This window comes from Octopus sinensis, linkage group LG11, assembly GCF_006345805.1.
Source record: "Octopus sinensis linkage group LG11, ASM634580v1, whole genome shotgun sequence".
Lineage (NCBI taxonomy): Eukaryota > Metazoa > Mollusca > Cephalopoda > Octopoda > Octopodidae > Octopus > Octopus sinensis.
This window is the reverse complement of record NC_043007.1, coordinates 16,287,288-16,299,557: the sequence shown is the minus strand read 5'-3', so window position 1 is coordinate 16,299,557 and position 12,270 is coordinate 16,287,288.

The window sequence follows — 12,270 nt, the reverse complement described above, 5'->3', positions numbered from 1 at the left end:
TGAGGAAATGATGATTATGATGCTATTTCCGCTCGCTCAAAGAGTATCCGGCGATGAGAAGTTCTCCAAGTGGTAGCATTTGGGGCCCAAATTGCACTCTTCTTTCCATCTCGGTCAAGACTTCCTGCGCAGTCCTTCGTTTCGTCCTAACCGGCTTGCTTCTCTTTCTCCTTCAACTGTCCACTCGACCGTTGCTCTTGTCGGTCTCTCCAAAGGTAAGAGCAATACATGGTCAAACAGCTTCTGCCACCTAGCTATGATGGTGTCTTGCAGTTTACTTAGGTCAGTTCTTCTCGAGATTTCAACGTTGGTTATTTGGTCACTCTAGGTTCAATGTCACACTGTGACATTGAATAATTCGTTGTAATGAAACATGTTTAGGAAGTAGAATAATTACTTCGTTTGGCAAAGAGACTTGTGTCTCTTGGAATGGTCTTTCTTAGACATCGTTAAATGCACCAACCCTGTCACGAATATTTGAAAGTATCTTCCTCATTATCAATACTGCTGACTACAACACATTGTTAAACTGGATGACACTTTCTGATAATTTTCTATTAATATGGATAAAACTTATGAAATTATTTACTGTACAACGCCTTGACTTATTTCACTTCTATCGTTTCCATATAAATGACTGCAAAATCAATTTTATAAACGTACTTTCGCTCTTTCTCTAATAAAACTCTTTTCATTGGGAAAATTTATTTAGCTTTAATTTCGCAAGAGTTTGCAGCAAAATAGAAAGTAAAAATGTTTATCACTTGAAAAAAGTTGAACTAGTGTCGTGAAACACGGTTAATGAAATGACTCTTAATTGAAGAATAAAAGAAATTTGAGGGTCATTCACAATTTAAGACTTCTTCAAGGTGTGAACACTGTCGTCAATGAAATGAAGTTCTTCCGTTTTGAAAGGATTCTGAAGAAAATAGATAAGATTAAATAATACTTTGAGCTGAAATGCATTAAAAAAAAGAAGTGTCGACTTTGCCTTTCACTATTTCGGGATCGATAAAATAAGTACCAGATTTAATCGACTGGATCCTACCCTCAAAATTCCAGACCCTGTATCAACAGTAGAAAGTATTGTTTTAGACTGCTTTGTTAAGGATGTCATTCCCAACAGAATTATACATTCATAGGCGTAGGCATAGCTGTGTGGTTTAAGACTCTCGCCTTGCAACCAGGAAGTTTCGGGTTCATTTCCGCTGCACGGTACTGTTGGTAAGTGTTTTCTTTTATAGCTCCGGGCCGACTATAATGCCTTATGAGTTAGTTTGGTAGACGAAAACTGTGCAAGACAGTTGTGTGTGTGTGTGTGCCTTTGTGTATGTGTCTTTCACTCCACCCTGCCATCTCTTGACAACCACTACTGAGTGGAGGCACAATGGCCCAGTGGATAGGGCAGCGGACTCGCGGTCGTAAGAACGCGGTTTCGATTCTTAGACAGGGTATTGTGAGTGTTTATTGAGCAAAAACACCTAAGCTCCACGAGGCTCCGGCGGGGTGGGTGATGAAACCCGCTGTACTCTTTCACCACAACTTTCCCTCACTCTTTCTTCCTACTTCTGTCACAAAACAGAGGAACCATGGGGTGGTAAACTTTCAGACCCTAGTCTAGATTGCGAATCCTCTATACCCCAGTATGGTTTAGCTCTCCACCCGTTAAAAGGCACCGTTTACGGAATGAGGATAACAACGTAGCTTTCGCGCCCGTACAACCGCCAGTCTATCGCGTGTGGTAGGTGGATCTTCAAGTTGCCACACGCATTCTTAGTAGCTTAGAGTAGGCTCGAATTAGAGATTATTCTTTGTGGCTAATGGCGTGAGTCCTGATTCGAAGAAGAAGAAGACCACTACTGAGGTATTTGTGTCCCCGTAATTTAGGCAAAAGAGACAGTTAGAATAATTACCTGTTTATAAAAAAAAACAAAACAAAAAAAAGCAAACAAAAAAACAAAACAAACATAAGTACTGGGCTCTATTTGTTCGAATAGACCCTTCAAGATGATGTCCCAACATTGCCGCAATCCATTAACTGAAACAAATAAAATATTTGCGATTTACTACATTCAGTACGGTAGACTACGCACTAAATATAAAATATATTACTGTTTAACATAGCCAAGTATCACAACTATATCAGATGTTTACGATGAGAATTATCCCAAGCATACGAATAATTATAAATTTATGGTCTTCTGTATTAGATTAGTATTTATAAACTTTTTCTAATGTATGTATTTAAATCAGTTAATTATTGTTATTCATATTCTTGGACTGAAATCTTCTCATAATCGGTGAATTTAAGAGCCATATTTGTTGAATAGAATATCTGGTGTGACGATGAAATAATTTGTAATCGTAATGTGATACGGGGCGAAGTAGACTTGTTAATGCGTTCTCGTAAAAATATACAAATAGCATGATTTTTAGGGATAAGACGGAAGCCGGTGTGTGCTATAATCTATAATACGGATACCCGGGAGACGAGGTCAGATTGTCGTCAAGGAGATGATTTTCTATCCTAGATATGTATTTGCGCGCGCGCATGTGTGTGTGCGCGTGCACATGTCTATATATACACAGGGTCGAATTCGAATGTTATTTTAATCCAAGATAAGTACTCTGATATATATATAAGAATATATACACAGGGGTTGGACAAAATAATGGAAATACCTTAAAATTTCAAACAAATTATTTTAATATGGGATAGGACCACCTTTGGCAGTAATTACAGCTTGAATTCTATGAGGTATGGTCTCGTACAAAGTTTGAATTGTTTCCAAAAAACAATTTTTGTCCATTCTTAAGCTAAAACATTCTCCAGTTTTTGTAGTGATGATGGTGGAGGATATCGACCCCTAACTTGTTTTTTCTAAAATACACCATAAATGTTAAAAAAATATTGAGATCTGGGGACTGTGGTGGCCAGATAAGATGTTCAACTTCACTAGAATGTTCCTCGTGTCATTCAGTAACAAAACGGTGTTTCGGATCAGACGGCTTACATAAGTTGGAATTTCTCCGTTTTGATGGGGATTTTTTCCAATAATGTTTTTCACCAAAGTTTTCAGAATGATAGGAGACATCTTTTCACGAAAAAAAAAAAAGAAAAAAAGACTAATATTGAAAATTTTTTTTTTTTTCACTCCCACCCCAGTCCGAAACGATTTTGGCCACTTTTTTTTTACTACGCACTTAAACCCGCGAAAGAAACACTTTTGGTTAATAAAAAAGATAGTTAATAATTTCAGAGGAAGTGCTTAAATGGTACTTATTTAATCGACCCCGAAAGAATGGAAGGCAAAGTCGACCTCGGCAGAATTTGAACTCAGAACGTAGCGGCAGACGAAATGCCGCTAAGCATTTCGCCCGGCGTGCTAACGATTCTGCCAGCTCGCCGCCTTAATTCTGCCTTTGTTTGAAATGTTGGCACAAGGTCTAACCGTTTTAAGAGGAGGTGTCAGTAAGCTACTTCAACCTCAATGATTGACTAGTAATTTATCTTATCGACCTGGAAAGGATGAAAGATAAAGTTGATCTCAGTGGAATTTGAACACAGAACGTAAAGAATCAGAAAAAAACCCCCAAAAAACAAACTAGGCGCAATGGCCTAGTGGTTAGGGCAGCGGACTTGCGGTCGGAGGATCGCGGTTTCGATTCCCAGACCGGGCGTTGTGTGTGTTTATTGAGCGAAAACACCTAAAAGCTCCACGAGGCTCCGGCAGGAGGTGGTGATCCCTGCTGTACTCAAAAGGCAGTGCTCCAGCATGGCCGCAGTCAAATGACTGAAACAAGTACAAAAAAAAAAAAAAAAACAAACTGCTGAGCATTTTGTCCAGTTCTGCCAGTTCGTAGCATTAGCCGCGTGCTGATATATGGCACAGATACAGAGATGCTTACAAAAGCCCTGCAAATTCTTCAGGACATTATGTAAACGATTACCACTTGCAAAACTCAGCACGCCGTAGAGTAAAAATAAAACACATGCCGAACTTTGTGGCAATCTACCTTCAGTTATAACCACATTGCGCCAATGAAAATAAACGTTTTTTATAAGTTACTATTGGAGATGCAATGACAAGGTAACACATTAACTGTTGCTATAGAAACTAACTCGTGGCAAAAGATCGAGAGGGACTGACTTTTCGTACATTGCCCAACTGTTACAACATACTACGATTAAACTGGAGACTCTGCTTGCTGCCACTAAGTAGCGTGTCTACAGAAGATCACTTGGTAGAAACTGTCTGAGCTTTTGAGTTTTTCTGATGGGATTTACACACACACACACACACCACACACACACACACATACACACACACACACATACACACACACACACAAACACACATACACACACACACAAACACACACACATCATATAGCTATGATATAGACATATATATGCGTGTATAAATGAGTGTGTGTGCGTGTGCGTTAACATATTTACATACATATATATGCATACACACACACACACACAAATACACACGCACACATATATATATACATATATACAACGGGCTTCGTTCAGTTTCCATCTACCAAATCCACTCACGAGGCTTTGGTCGGCCCGAGGCTATTGTAGAAAGCACTTGCTTAAGGTGCCACGCAGTGGGACTGAACCCGGAACCATGTGGCTGGTAAGCAAGCTACTTACCACACAGCTACTCATACGCCTACATACATGTATGTATATATGTATATATATATATTACACAATCGCACATACGTATAAACATGCATGTGCGCGCGCATGTATATATATATATATATATATCTATATATATATATATATCTATATATATATATATATATATATATATATAATATATATATATATATATATATATATATATATATATGTAATATAACACTTAGACACGTTACGTGGGAGCACCCGTTCACACACCAACACGTCTATCAGTGGTTACAGCATTTGCATTAACAGAATGCCTTCCAATGCATGTGTTCTACAAAAACAGACCACTCTGGAAAAACACCATCCATGAGGGAACGGCGACTTTCGATTCGAAAAGGTCTGCAGAGCTGGAGGAGAAAAGACGACGACGGAAGGAGCGCCAACAACAACCACGTGCGACTCTCCCTTCCGGCACTAGATGTCCGCACTGCGACCGATCTTTTCAAGCAAGAATTGGTCTTATCGGTCACCTACGGACTCACCAGTAAATTTGCGCGAAGACCATCATCCTCGACCTTGAGGGATTGCCATCATCATCTACAAAACGTAGACTGTCTTTCATACAGGCAAGCAAGTTAGCTATTGCTGTAATCGTCTTCTGATCTCTAAATGACTCATGAAATATAAATTTTCGTTTTACTTTTGTTAAGCTGCGACCCATCATCCTTGACCTAAATTCACCGACAAAGAAGTTTTATATATTTAATATTTTCATACATGAATAAACTCAGGTTTCTGTTCTCAACGTTTACGCTTTTGAAACCCACCCATGTTGTTATTCGCTTGGCAGAATCTTTAGAGTCGCACAAACTCCTTCAGGTGTTTATCATGCTTCTTTGCGCTCTGAATTCAAATCTCATCAGGCTTATCTTTGTCTTTCATCTTTTCTTACTGGCCAGGTAATTGCAATAAATCTAATCAACTCTCTTTCCCCTCCCCAATTCCTCGCTTTGTACCCTCTGTTACATGTTTCAGTGTGGAGGCGCAATGGCCCAGTGGTTAGGGCAGCGGACTCGCGGTCGTAGGATCGCGGTTTCGATTCCCACACCGGGCGTTGTGAGTGTTTATTGAGCGAAAACACCTAAAAGCTCCACGAGGCCCCGGCAGGGGATGGTGGTGATCCCTGCTGTACTCTTTCACCACAACTTTCTCTCACTCTTACTTCCTGTTTCTATTGTACCTGTATTTCAAAGGGCCGGCCTTGTCACTCTCTGTGTCACGCTGAATATCCCCGAGAACTACGTTAAAGGTACACGTGTCTGTGGAGTGCTCAGCCACTTACAAGTTAATTTCACGAGCAGGCTGTTCCGTTGATTCGGATCAACCGGAACCCTCATCGTCGCAACCGACGGAGTGCTTCCACCACATGTTTCAGTCATTCGACAGCGGCAGTGCTGGGGCACCACCTTGAAGGGTTTGGTCGGGTAGGTCGATCCCTTCGTACTTATTCTACTGGCTTCTGTTGCCGAACCTATATATTACAAAGGTGTAAACAAACACACACTGGTTGTAAAACTGTGGCAGAAGGTGGAGGAAACAAGAATGAATATGAAGACACACATACGTGCGCGTTAACACACGCATATATATATATATATATGTAGGTCCCGGGTTGAGTCGGGGTTAACCAAAGTAAATAAGGTACTCAATACATAGCAGAGTAAATTAATTTATTTTACAGAAGGAGCTTCTACAGGACTAGAACTGTTTCATTCAAAAGAAATCATCAGGAAGCACATATATATATATATAGACATACACACACACATGTATACAACAAATTTCAACACAGTTTCCATCTGCCAAATTCACTCACAAAGCAAATGTCTTCTGCCACAGCCTAAGGTCAACCTGGGGCTATAGTAGCCCGATCTGTGTGTCTGTATGTGTGTATACATACATTTGTATACACAGACACATATATATGTATATATACATATACATACATACATACATACATACATATATACATATATTTACATACATACATACATACATACATACATGGTGGCTGCCCCCTCGTTATCGAGTATGGCCAATGCACGAAGCTTAATCAATGTTGTTATCGTGCAATGCCTGTGCAAGAAGATACTTTTTAAGTGAGGAAAGGCTGTGCACTGAGTCAATCCCACTCACTAAGCAAAAGCAGCCATAATCCGAAAAGAAGAACAAGTCAACATCATCGGTAACCACTGAGCCGCAGGTTTTATGTCGGAGTTATCCCAGTTACCTGAGTTACCTTCTCCTAGAAGGATGCCCTGACAAAGGCTAGGAGTCCTTCACTCCCAATGGTTTAACTGCGCGATCGGGTATTCAATCCGATTATTTCTATGTCCCCACGCATGATACAGCTTTAAGACATTTATTGGATGGTCGTTGACTCTCAAGAGTTCCTCCGCCCTTTGACGGGTTTTGTTTTTCATCCCACAGGGTGACCAATAAACACCCTCCTCACCAAGCGAACTTGGTAGGGTTGCCGGTTTAGTCGCCGACGACCCGACCATGCAACAGGTAGTACTGGGTTACATGTTACCAGTAGCACTCGAAAGTGACCTGACATACATACATACATACATACATACATACATACATACATACATACAAATACATACACACACACACACACACACACACACACACACAACACACATATATATATATATATATATTATAGGCGTAGGAGTGGCTACGTGGTAAGTAGCTTGCTTACCAACCGCATGGTTCCAGGTTTAGTCCCACTTCGTGACACCTTGGGCAAGTGTCTTCTACTATAATCTCGGGCCGACAAAATCCTTGTGAGTGGATTTGGTAGACGGAAACTGAAAGAAGCACTAGGCTTCCAAAGAATAAGTTTGCTCGACTAAAGGCGGTGCGCTAGCATGGTCACAGTCAAATGACTGAAACAGTTAAAGAGTAAAGAGTATATATATGACATATATATATATATATATATATATATATATATATATAATATATATATATATATATATATTTATATATATATATAATATTATATATATATATATATATATTATATATTTATATATATATATATATAATTATATATATTATATAGATATATATATTATATATATATATATTTATATATATATATATATATATATATATATAATATTTATATATTATATATATATATTATATTATATATATTATATATATATATATATATATTTATATATAATATATTCTATATATTATAATATTATATATATATTATATATATATAATAATTAATATATAGTATATTATATATATATTATATATATATATATATTATATATATATAATATATATATATATATTATATATATATATATTATATAATATAATATAATTATATATATATATATTATATATATATATATATTATATATATAATATTATATATATATAATATTATATATATTAATATATATATTATATATATATTATATATTTATATATATATAATATATATATATAATTAGTATATATATATATATATATATATATATATATATATATATCATATATATATATTATATATATATATATATATATATATATATTATTATTATATATAATATATATATATATATAGTATTATTATATATATATTATATATATATATATATATTATATATTATATATATTTATATATATATATTAATATATATATATATAATTATATATATATATTAATATTATATATATATAATATTATATATATAATATATTATATATATATATATCTTATATATGATATATATATTATATATGTGTATATATGAGACTTTTATAGGAGAGGCAGTTATAAGTGTCCTAGATTATTGTAATTTTTGTATATCATTACAAAGCATACAATAAGCTGTTCGTCCAGTTTTTGCTATTTTCGACTGAAGAGACAGCTGCAACAGCACTTTGAACACGCCCAGCTAAATACTGCGTACCACAGCCGATCAGTTTGCCGAATGCAATCGAGACGTTTGTGAACTCGCTACGCAATCAAGTGTGGTGTTTTGAAATGGGTAAAAACGCTACAGAAACTAACGAAATTCTCCAGGCTGCTTACGGATTAACCTCGTCGATAGCACAAGAGGTTCAAAGACGGTGGGAAGCACTCCGTCGGTTACGACGACGAGGGTTCCGGTTGATCCGATCAACGGAACAGCCTGCTCGTGAAATTAACGTGTAAGTGGCTGAGCACTCCACAGACACGTGTACCCTTAACGTAGTTCTCGGGGATATTCAGCGTGACACAGAGAGTGACAAGGCCGGCCCTTTGAAATATAGGTACAACAGAAACAGGAAGTAAGGGTGAGAGAAAGTTGTGGTGAAAGAGTACAGCAGGGATCACCACCATCCCCTGCCGGAGCCTCGTGGAGCTTTAGGTGTTTTCGCTCAATAAACACTCACAACGCCCGGTCTGAGAATCGAAACCGCGATCCTACGACCGCGAGTCCGCTGCCCTAACCACTGGGCTATTCCGCCTCCACTAAAAGACGGTAAAGAGCGGGTGATGGACAATGAGATGTGTGGGAGGCGAAGGAGGGAGGCCAGAACATCAGAGCTGGTTGAGAAAATTCTCAATTTCCTTGATGAGAACCGTCGTGTGTCTATAAAGGCAATAATCATACAGTGTGGAGTTGGTGAGGCAACTGTACACAGAATTATTCACGAAGATCTGAACTTTTGCAGGATTTGTGCGAAGGTTGTTTCCATGGTGCTCAGTGACAATCATCCTGGTAACCAACAGGGGTGGGCATCAAAAATATCTCTCACTCTCCCTACTGTCCAGATCTTGACCCCCGTGACTATTGGTTGTTCCCCAAGGTGAAGAAGAAACTAGAGGCAGTCGTTTTGACGGCGAATGAGGCTGTGATAAAGGGTCCTGGACACCTTCACCTTGAAGGACTTTTATGGGGGCCTTCATGAAGTGGCTGAAGCACTACAACAAATACATTGATGTCAGAGACCCCCTACTTTGACGGAGATTAGAATTTTGTACTTCTTTCAAATTAATAAATGTCTCTTGTGAAAAATATCTGAAAATTTCTGGAATTCCCCATGTATGTATGTATGTATGTATGCATGCGCGTGCTTGTGTGTGTGTGTATGTGTGTGTGTGTGTGTGTGTGTGTGTGTGTTTGTGTGTGTGTGTTTGTGTGTGAGGCAGTGCGAGATAGAAGGTAAAAAAATAATGCATTACAAAATAAATCGGATTGAGGGGAAAAAGAAAGAACAAAAGCCCCCTCTATAACCACAATCTTATACCCCCCCACACACACAACATATATATGATACATTATCGTACATCCGGTACTTATATATCAGAAATGATAATAAGGCATGATGACCCACAGACAAAGAAAAACATGCAAATATATAATGTAAAGTTCAACAGCATTGAACGAAAGCCATTGGTATACTCGTGTAGGCTTAAGCTTAGGCTTACATCAATGCATGTGTCTCTGTCGGTTTCAATTTACTAGTTATTGACTTATAACTCGTGTTAGTATGAAAGTGGCTGAATTGGATACACAAACACGCATATACTTAATGTAATCCTTAGGGAGTATCAATGTAACCCGCTACGTAACAAAACTAGCCCTTAGAATCAGAATCACAGATATAGTTCATTCGATGGATTTTCCATGTAATTTTCGTCCAATTTCATTCTAGGGTTTGGATCCATCTCAGATCATGCTAAATGACACATCTCCAATTTAGGAGCAAATTCCTTAACTCGACGTCAGTGCCTCCGCTCAACTAAACTATAATGAATGAAAGCTGCTTATTGATTTGATTGAAACCTTTACAAAAAGAAAGCAAATTTTAAAGGCTAGGCTGTCTGGAAAAGATTTTAGATATTTTTATCAAAATGGGGTTTTGTGGTTTCTTTTATCATTGAATACTTCAAGTAGTGCTTCAATTACAAATTTTATTCAATGCGACATTTCAATTTACTGTGTGATAGTTTAACACTTGTTCATACTTCTGAAGATATAAAAGTTGTCTAAATATTTGCAACCGCTATCTTACATATTCAGAGTTAAAATGACCGAGTCATTTAGAGACAAAATAAGCGTAATAATAGTTTCAAATTTTGGTACAAGGTGAGTAAATTTTAATGGGAGGAGGTAATTTAATTAAATCGACTACCACACCCAAATGACACTTATTTTATCATCACTGAAAAGATGAAAGGCAAAGTCAACCGCGGTGGTATTTGAATTCAGAAAATAAAAAGCTGGAAGAAAAGGTGAAAATAAGTATAATAATCGCTGACATAATGCAGTGGCTTTGGCTTGCTGCGAACTACCGATCTTTCTATCCACTTGGCTATTCACTCTTTCCCACGGGTAACTAGGGGTTAAAAATATATTTTAAAAAGTTATACTTAAAATATTGTTTGAAATTCTTTTTGAAAAAGAAATAAAATGAGATAAACGCTAAAGTAGACTTTCATTAGACAACAATATAAGAAAACCAGATTTTACACATGCCAATTCAGTAATAAAGAAGATTTTGAAGTGACAAAAATATTTATTCTTTTCAGATTGAAGAAAAGAACTGTTCATTCGTAAAATACGATAAGTCTGAGTGAGTCGTGAGGAGATGTTAGTTCAAAGGTTTCATGCAAGACAGGTCTAAATGTCAGAACACACCTCACCTCACAATAAATAAACTTATTCTATAAAAATTACAACCTGTTCTCTCCCTCGTCCCGTGTGTGTGTGTGTGTGTGTGTGTGTGTGCTTTACCTTTGCAGGCCGTCATAACTTTACCAGAACATTTGGTTCTATGATTCTTTCGACATCTTGTCATTGTGGTTAAATTCTAAGTAATTCTATAATAATAATAATAATAAATAATAATAATGAAATTATTCTATACAGTGCAAAGGTGCACCACAACTTGTCAAAAGAGCTTATAAAGCATCTGCAGTAATATATAAATGTCTGGAAAGTGAACAGTGTATGAGTTAGAAACATGCTTGCGTGTGTATGGAGGAGAGAAAATCAGGTGTAGTGTTGGCGAATCTCAGGAAGCATAGAAGTTTTGAAGGATGCAGTGCTTTGACAACTAACAACTGATGCCGGCAGTTTGTTCCATGCTTCAGCAACTCTTAGCGTGAAAAATGTTTCCGAAAGTCATGAGAGTTGTACTGTTTTTCTGACTTTGTAAACATGTCCACGGGTGTTAGACAGGTGGAGTTTGAAAAGGTGCTCAGAGTTATTGTTTGTACGATGGTTAATAATTTTATGGCTGTCTGCCAAGTCAGCTGCCAGACGTCGGAGTTTCAATGTGTCCATGCCCAGGGAAGTAAGGCGTTCAGAATATGGCAAATGCCTGATGGAGGGTATTCTCTTGGTTGCACGTCGCTGAACGGTTTCCAGAACGATTAATATCTTGGGCAAGATAGGGGTTCCAGACTGGTGATGCAAATTCCAGGTGAGGCCGCACCATAGCTATATAAAGCCTCAGGTAGATAGCCAATTTGTTTTCTTTCACTTGTTTCAGTCATTGGCTGCAGCCATGCAGAGGTACCGTCATTA